The sequence below is a fragment of the Saccopteryx leptura genome, chromosome 1 (genome assembly GCF_036850995.1).
Source record: "Saccopteryx leptura isolate mSacLep1 chromosome 1, mSacLep1_pri_phased_curated, whole genome shotgun sequence".
NCBI classification, from domain to species: domain Eukaryota; kingdom Metazoa; phylum Chordata; class Mammalia; order Chiroptera; family Emballonuridae; genus Saccopteryx; species Saccopteryx leptura.
In genome coordinates, this window is record NC_089503.1 from 90874371 (window position 1) to 90884107 (window position 9737).

General features: G+C 36.8%; 1 non-coding gene across 1 annotated transcript; it reads right to left on the reverse strand.

The window, feature by feature from the left end:
• Positions 1 to 2024: 2024 nt before the first annotated feature.
• On the reverse strand, positions 2025 to 2100 carry TRNAG-GCC (transfer RNA glycine (anticodon GCC)). Its single transcript has one exon. It is a non-coding gene; the product is annotated as a tRNA-Gly (tRNA).
• Positions 2101 to 9737: the final 7637 nt, after the last annotated feature.

The following is a 9737-nucleotide window of genomic DNA, read 5'->3' on the forward strand; positions in this document are numbered from 1 at the left end:
CTTATTATGTTTTAGAAAGGTAAGTCATTACATATTTATTAAGTCTTTCCTAAAGGGATGTTCTTCAGTATGTATATCAGAAACATGAATAACTGCAAGATTACACTCTAGCGTTGGCCATTGTTATCAGATCATTTTCTAAAGCACTCTATCTTCCGTAGCTGAAAATACCATTTGAGTCATATAATATCTCTGACTTGATAAGCCAGGAAAATTTATTTCAAAGGAAAATTCTTTCTTTTTCTGATAGGGACATTTTATCTTTCTGTTAATTAAAATAAGTGATTTTGAGATGATAACTCTATAATAGATCTTTAAACAGTTAACACTAAGGCTAAGCATACAAATATATCTGATACAGTGGTACTTTTATTATTATTATTATTTATTTATTTAAACAATTAAATTTGACAGTGTGGCATTGGTCAATCAGGGTACATAGATTTAGAGAAAACATCTCCACATCATTTAGACAGCCGATTATGCTGCATACCCATCACCCAAAGTCAAATCACCTTCTCTCACCCTATATTTTGTTTCTCTTTAAGCTCCTTCCCTTCCCCCCACACCCCTCCCTCTCCTCCCCTCCCCTCCCCTTGGTAACCACTGTACTTTTATCTACATCCATAAGTCTCAATTTTGTGTCCCACCTATGAATGGAATTATACAGTTCTTGGCTTTTTCTGATTTACTTATTTCACTCAGTATAATGTTATCGAGGTCCATTTATGTTGTTATAAATGGATACTACCTCATCATTTCTTATGGTTGAGTAGTGCTCCATTCTATATGTGTACCACATCTTCTTTATCCAATCCTCTAATGAAGGGCATTTGGGCTGTTTCCATGTCTTGGCCACCGTGAACAATGCTGCAATGAACATGGGAGTACATGTGTCTTTATGTACCCATGTTTTCAAGTTTGGTGAGTGTATACCCAGTAGAGGAATTGCTGGGTCATATGGTAATTCTGTTCTTAATTTTTTGAGAAACCACCATAGTTTCTTCCATAATGGTTATACTATATTACATTCCCACCAATAGTAAATGAGAGTTCCTTTTCTCCACAGCCTCTCCAGCACTTGTTATTATTATCTGTCTTGTTGATTATAGCTAATCTAACAGATTGAGGTGGTATCTCATTGTAGTTTTGATTTGCATTTCTCTAACAGCTAGTAAAGATGAGCATTTTTTCATATATCTGTTGGCCATTTGTATTTCTTATTGGGAGAGTGTCTGTTCATGTCTTCTTGCCAGTTTTTTATTAAATTGTTTGCTTGTTTGTTGCTGAGTTTTGTGAGTTCATTATATATTTTGATATCTGAGCCATTGGCTGAAATCATCTCCCATTTAGTTGGCTGTCTATTTGTTTTGATGACAGCTTCTTTTGCTGTACAGAAGCATCTTAGTTGGATGTAGCCCCATTCATTTATCTTTGTCTTTACTTCCCTTGCTTTTGGGGTCAAATTCATAAAATATTCTCTACTGCCAAGGTCCATGAGTTTAGTACCTATGTTTTCTTCTATGTAATTTATTGTTTCAGATCTTATATTTAGGTCTTTGATTAATTTCAAATTAATTTTTGTGCAAGGAGACAAAGTGTAGTCAAGTTGTATTCTTTTGCATGTGGCTTTCCAATTTTCCCAGCACCATTTATTGAAGAGGATTCTTTTCTCCACTATGTGTTTTTGGCTCCTTTTTTTTTTGTTTCTGGTTTTGTTTTGTTTTGTTTTGTTTTGTTTGTATTTTTTTGAAGTTGGAAACGGGGAGGCAGTCAGACAGACTTCCACATGTGCCCAAACGGGATCCACCAGGCATGCCCACCGGGGGCGATGCTCTCCCCATCTGGGGCGCTGCTCCATTGCAACCAGAGCCATTCTGGCGCCTGAGGCAGAGGCCATAGAGCCATCCCCAGCGCCCAGGCCAACTTTGCTCCAATGGAGCCTTGGCTGTGGGAGGGGAAGAGAGAAACAGAGAGAAAGGAGAGGGGGAGGGGTGGAGAAGCAGATGGGCGCTTCTCCTGTGTGCCCTGGCCAGGAATCGAACCCGGGACTCCTGCACGGCAGGCCGATGCTCTACCACTGAGCCAACCGGCCAGGGCCTAGGCCAATATTTCTTTATTGATTTTCTGTTTGGATGAATGATCTAAAGCCATCAATGGTCTATGGAAGTCTCCAAGTCTAATTATATTTTTTCAGTTTGTACTTTTGATCAGTTAGTAGATGTTTTATATATTTTGGTTCTCCCTGGTTTGGTGCATATATATTAAGAAGTGTAATGTCTTCTTGATACAATGTCCCCTTTATCATTATGAAATGCCTGCCCATCCTTGTCTCTGGTTATTTTGTTGTCTTTTAGTCAGCACTGTCAGATATGAGTATGGCTACACCTGCTTTTGTTTGGATATTATTTGCTTGGAGAATTGTTTTCCAGTCTTTCACTTTGAATTTTTCTTTATCCTCGTAGCTTAGATGTGCTGCTTGAAGGCAGCATATTGTTGGGTTTTTGTTCTTGATCCAGTCTGCTATTCTGTGCCTCTTTATTGGTGAGTTCAATCCATTTGCATTTAGTGAATTGTTGATACTTGAGGATTTTCTATTACCATTTTATATACTGCTTTCTGATGGCTTTGTGTCTTTGGTTCTTTTTGGTTTTTGTCATTTGTTTTTGTTTGGTGGTATTCCATACTTCTATCTTCTGTTTCTTCTTTTTTTTAAGCTCTGTGTTTTAGTAGTGGTATTTTCAGGGGTGGTTACCATTAAGTTATTAAAAGAAAAATTATCATATGTATTAGAGTTCATTATCTCTTAATTGCTCTGCACTCCATTCTCCTTTGCTACTGCTGGTCATTACCCTCTACTCTTTTATGTTATTGTTGTCACAGATTATCCTTGTTTTTATTGTAGTTTATTTAAAATTTTTACTTGTAGTTTGTTTTGTTTTGTTCTTTGTATCTGGTTGGATAACCCCCTTTAGTATTTCCTGTAGTGTGTGTTTTCTGGTGAGTAGTTCCCTCAGCTTCTGTATGTCTGTAAATTTTCTCATTTCCCCTTCATATTTAAAGAGCAGCTTTGATGGATATATTATTCTTAACTGGCAGTTCTTCTCTTTTAGTACTTTAAATATTGGGGTCCACTCTCTTCTAGCTTATAGAGTTTATGCTGAGAAACTTGATGATAGCTTAATGGGCCTTCCTTTATATGTTTATTCTTCTTCTTCCTAGCTGCCTTCAGGATTATTTCTCTGTATTGATTTGTGATAATTTCATTATGATATCCCTTGGAATAGATCTGTTTGGGTTGAGGTAACTCGGCATTCTGTTTGCTTCTTAGATTCAAGGCTCTTACTCTTTTCACAGGCTTGGGAATTTCTCATTGATTATACTAGGGAACAAAATTTTTGTTGCATTGACAAAAACACTTGTTCTTACCTAATTTGAGTGTGCTGATCTCAAATCTGACATTAGTTTTTCTCTGTAAGCTATAGGTTTTTGCAATTCAAGATTTTAGGTTTTCATCTTATTGTAAAATTTTCAACATTTAGTTTAACATAATGAAGTAGAATATCTTCATGGGCATCATCTTTGTGAATATATAATAATTTATATAATGCAGTAAATATACTAATACACTAAAATATATGATTGTATTAGAATTTGTCTATAATTTCATAATAGAACACATTGAAATACTTATGTTAATCATAAAATTTGCTCAAAACTTATTTAAATTCTATTCAGGCAAAAATTTGCATTGTTGTGTTTATGTACTTGTTCAGGACAATCTCGTTTGATGCTCCAGCAGTAGTTTGCCATCATATTTCTGTCCCATCCCCCTGATAATGCTCTTTTTATCATCTTCAGATGTTGATGAAAGTGTTCTCACTGCTCATCATTAACAGCTCCAAGATTTTTGGAAACTTATCAAGATGACTATTCAGGAAGTGAATCTTAATGCTCATGTTACATCTAATGTCACAGAAAGCCAACAGTATTCTTTGAACCAGAAGTTCATAGTTTTCTGCTTTTTTGTTGCCAAGGAAGTTCTTTGTAAATTTCAAAAATACTACCATGCTCCTTTCTTCTCCTTATTCAGCTTCCTGACAAATTCTTTGTCACGTATGAGGATACAATTTGAGGTCCATCGAATACATCTGGTTTTATCTTCTCGAAAGACAAGGCAGGAAAAGCAGAAATAATATGTTAAAAGCATTCACTTTCTCTATTCAAAGTCTGAACAAACTGCTTCATTAAACCAAGTTTGATGTAAAGTGGGGAAAAATGATCCTGTCTTGATTAACTACAGGTCCATTCACAATATTTTGCATCCAGAGTTTCATGTTTTGGCCACTCCTTCTGTGTCCAGTGTTTCTCCCAAGCTCGGCTGTTCCACAAACACAGAAAGCAAAGATACTTTGTGAAACTTCTCTGTTGTCCTAGCAGGAAATTTACCATTTTAAGATCCACACATATGATCCAGTTATGTTTCTCATACTTCAGAAAGTTGAGGACAATTTTTATGTCATTCTTACTAAGTCATTCAATTCAGGTTAGCTAAACTTCTGAGGGGTTAATGACTTCTTGGCATCAGAAGAAGACCCTTCAGATCCTACAACCATTTCCTCATGCATCTTATCAAAATACACTTGATCACCATGTTCACTTTCTTCATCCTTAGAAGAAATAAAACCATTGAAAACTGGAACCAGGAGTGTTTCAGAGTATAGAATAGGTCGTATTGCTGAAGGAATCTTAGGATCTGTGATCATATACTGGTTTGTTTGTTTTTTTGTGTGTGTTTTTTTTTTTGCCTATGCCCTTTGTATGGATCAGACAGAGATAACAGTCACTGCTGTGGTCCATAGGTTTACACCAAACCATGGGAATACCAAAAGGCATTCCTTTGTGTTTTCCTTTTGTTCAATCATGAAGCGTTTCCTCACAATTATGACACACAATATGAGGAGCCCAATTCTTGTCTTGATCGCCAAGGGGAACTTGAAAATAGGCAATATATGCATGTGTCACAAATAATGAAATATTGCGCTTTTGACGTTGAAGTGTGTAACAGCTACATATATAACAGAAGGTGTCAGGACTATCCTTACATTTATGCCTACTCAAAGAAGCCATGGTTCAATCTTAAAACAAAATAAGAGGGTGTTTTTATCAGATAATAATTCTTTACATTTAAAAATAACTACAATTATGTAAAAGTGATGTTTGTAAAACATTAATTGCCTCGTGGTTATGTTCAATCCAAGAGTTGTTGCCCTTTAACTCCAATTTAAAAACCAATGCATGCCATTAACTGTAACAAAAAGAATTAAAATTGCATAAAAACTAGAGCATGTGCCAAAAAAAAAGATTTTAGATTTGGAATCAGTGATGCAGAAAAATATAGAAACAGTTCTAAGACCTCTTGCAACAGAAAATGAAAAAAAAAATTGTTCCCAGTGTTATTTGTTTCAATATGTTCTCCATTCCCTTTTTCCTCTCTTTCTCTTCTAATATACTCATTATTCTTATATTGCTCTTCGTGATGGAGTCAGACAATTCTTGTAGGGTTTTCTCATTTTTTTTAAATTTGCAAGTCTCTCTCTTCTTCTCTCTGTAGTGTTTCTAGTTGCCTTTCTTCAGTGTCAACAAGTTTCTCCTCTATCTGGCCTGTTCTATTGGCTAAGCTTGTTACCTCAGTTTTCAGTTCATATATTGAGTTTTTTTTTATCTCTATTTGCTTCTTTTTTATAGTTTCAATTTTCTTGGTGAAGTACTCTTTTTGTTCATTAAGTTGTTTTTTGAGCTCACTAAACTGCCTTTCAGTGTTTTCTTGTATCTTATTAAGTATTTTTAGAGCTTCAATTTTGAATTCTCTGTCATTAAGCTCCAAAGTTTCCATGTAATTGAGATTTTTTTCCTGGAGATTTTTCATCATCTATCTGAGCTACATGTCTATCTTGTCTATCCATATTTGATTTCTTTTTCCCTGGTGGCATTTGTGAGTGGTATTGTTAATAACCCCAACAAGAGATAGTTATTCTTTTTTCTGGTAGGGGGTGCTGTACTACAGAATTGCTTCTGTGAGATTCAGGGGTGGCTTTTTGTTGAGACATTGCTGACACTGTCTAATAATTCAGGCAAGGACTTTGCATTGGTAAGGGGGACTTATTGTTAGGGCTTTGCTATTTTATGGATCTAGCAATGGCCAACCAGGAGTCCTCTGGAGCCCACCCCCATATCCCACCAGAGCAGGGGATCAAGGACCCAGGTACCCCTTCCTCTCACAGAAGTAAGCAGCCTCAGACCCAGCTGAAGGGGTCTGCCACCACTACTGTTCGTACTCTAAGCACTCAACTTGTAGCACTGGGCAGGACAGGGGCTGTGTGTCACAAGCCAGTGTCTGAGCTTCAGGAGCTGTTGTGGCAGAGATCATAGATCAGGGGTGTCCCACACACACATGCGAAACTGCCACAGGCAAGCCAGTGTTCGAGCTTTGGAGCGAGTGAGGCCCAGATCTCAGATCAAGCACATCTGGCCTCTCAAGGCTAAATTCTGTAGACAGATCAAACACGCCCCAGTGTCCCATGGGCCAATCTCCACAAGCTATTCGCACATAGTTCTTAGGAGCATGCCATGGGCTTTGTGTGCACCCAGTGCCTGTAAACCTGTAATCACCCAGTGTCTACAATCACGGGTGCAACAGATGCCAAGAAACAGTTCTGCTCCCCATTCTTGGTCATCACCCCATCTCAGTTTCTTCCCTCCAGACTCTCCTCTTTTCCTGGCTTCGGCTCTGCACCAACAGAGCCACCCTCCTTCAGGTCAGTGAGGAAAGAGAGTCCTCTGGCATATTTTCTTCTGTGAGCAGATTCTATGTTTGGCTCGCCTTCTTGCACAATCATAACTTTGTCTATCTGGTGTGTGTATATTTCAGGTTCATCTGGAGTTTTTTCTCTGTGTATAGTTGAAGAATTTGTTGAAATTTCAAGGGAAGAGATCGGGAGTATCTCTCATGCCGCAATTTCTCTCCTTTAATTGGCAGTGATAACTTGACACACAAGTTTAATTCATTTTATGGCTGAGCTTATGACTCAATTTGCTCATGTGTCAAATCAAATTTTTCCATTTAAATTAATGGGAATGCAAATAATCCATTCCGGCCCTCAAAAACCACACAAATTTTTTGTTTTATATGCTTTTAAATAAGAAAATGTACTTTATAAATAGTAAACACACACACACACATAATAAGAGAGAATGTAAAGAAATAAACTGGTTTATGAAGTGTATTTACCTTCAAGGTCAGGCAAAGATGCTGGCAGAGGGGGGGGAGACATTAGCATAACAATGACCCTTCCCAAGCAGGAAGGTAATTAACAATTTCACAGACAACTGCCCAGTGTCAGTTTTAACAATAAAAGTGATCAAACTCAGAAAATATAAATTTTACAAACTCATTTACCCAAAATCATCATTTTCTTCACTGAGTTTTGGATTTTCCACCACACTTTCCTCGCTCTCACTTAGAGGCCATTACACCAAAAAACTTTCCATGGAAGTTTGTTTCTTCCTCCCTTTCAGAATGTTTGGCAGGCTATCTAGTGGACATGGCAGAAGCTCATGATTCAAATATCTGCTCGTGACTTAAAGCAAGTAATCCCACCCGTGACTGCTCGTCTCTCAAATTGCTCATGATTTAAAGTGCTCATGTGTCATGGCACCACTGCATTCTTTTACTGTAAAAATGTTATCATCCACAGAAAAGTGTTAAATATATTTTAAATCATAGCATAAATTTGGGAGAGGGTCAACAGTTGTACTGATATGAATGAGGTATAAGGTATAAACATAATTTAAATCTAGAGATCTTCGTTGGACATCTCATTAGATATCAGAGAAAGATTACACTAAATAGCACTTGTGAATGCTAGTTTGATTATTTTCTATCATAACTAACTCTAATGTTTACAGAGACTGTGACAATAATACAAATAGAGCAGACGTACCATATGCAAAATATTTAGAGATAATAAATCAACTCTTAAAATTGCTAAAATATCTAAAAAAAAATTTAAATAAAATCTCTAGCCTCCTACTCTGAGAAATATAACTTTGTATTGTGTTGCAACATGTTGATGCATGGAGAACCAGCTACACCAGCCTCCGGGCCCTGGTTCCACCCCCTCACACAAACACTTTTTCTCCTACCCTTGACTGTATCCTTCATTATAAGAGGACTTAAAAATCTGCATATGAGCCCACTCAAAGATGTATCAGTTCCATCAATTTCCCTAAAGAATCACACCTTGGCCCTATTCTCTTATAAGTCTATGGTTGAGTATTGTGGCCTTACAATTTCTTCCTAGGAGTACAAATGTGTCAAAGGGAAATGCAGACTATATACTTCCACCTCTTGGTCCCATAAACTCTCAGCTAATAAATTGAGAGATCACGAGATTATGACCAAAAAAATATACCTTATACTTGAGGCCCCCCAGAGAGACCTCTTCTGCCAAGATCTCTGGGTAGTACTGCTTTCCATAAGTAGGACTTTTGAATAAATATTCAAAATAAATAAACACTTCAAAACTGTATAACATTATTTTTACTAAAAGTAAACAGAATCCGGAAATGTCAAAACAGTATTTCAATTACATTTTCAATGTAAAATATATATATAAATTTTACATGCTGTCAATTTTTATAGGTTTAGAAATACTATAATGCATATAAAATCTTTGTTTTCAGTTTCATATAATAGTTATTTCTATTGCTTCCACTATGTGCAAAATACCACACTAACCACTATAGATATAAAACTGAATATGACAGGTACAATCTCAAGAGACTTGAAAGAATGTAGGTAATTAGTGTAAAATAAGCATTATGCTAAGATGTAAGCCCCTACTGAGCTGATTGATGCAGGTTTGACAGTTCAGGGAACTTTTTCTGGAGAAAGTAATTTTTAGTTGGGATCTGCAGTATAAATAAGAATTAGCCAGCCAAATGGACCAGTCTATAAAAAATCATAACATTTAGCAAGAATAAGATAAATTCCAAGAACTAACTATTCATGGTGGCTTTATAAAAAGACACACCAGAGAGCTTTCTGGCTTGTTCTGTCTGCACAGCAGGAAGGCAGCCATCAGCAAGCCAGGAAGAGAGGTCTCACCAGAAATCAACCATGCTCACACATTGACCTCACACTTCTGGCTTCCAGACCTGTAAGAACATAAATTTTTGTTGTTTAAGCAACCCAATCTATTATATTTTGTTATGGCAGCCAGAGAAGACTAATACAACCATAAACAGATATTAGTTGAAGCCATGTGAGAAGTGTGATTACTTGGGGAAAAGTATCCGGGGAAGAACCTTGAAGGGCCTGTAAAGGAAACAAGAAAAAAAATGGAATAAATAAAGTTGAAGAGGGAGAAGATTACTTTATCTATGATAGTGGCTTACATAATAATAAATTAAAAGCCATAAAACTAACTAAATAAAAATGAAATCTGTAGTGATTAATTTTATATGCCCTGGAGTACCCAGAGAGTGGGTCAGACATTTTTCTGGTGTGCTTGTGAGGGTGTTTCTGGATGAGATTAACATTTGCAGGGTAGACTGAATAACACATATTGCCCTCCTTAATGTGAATGCACCTGTCCTAATCAGTTAAAGGCCTCTGGAGAGAACAAACAGGCTGCCCCTCCTGTGAGTATGTGGAAATTCCCTTTTGCCTGATT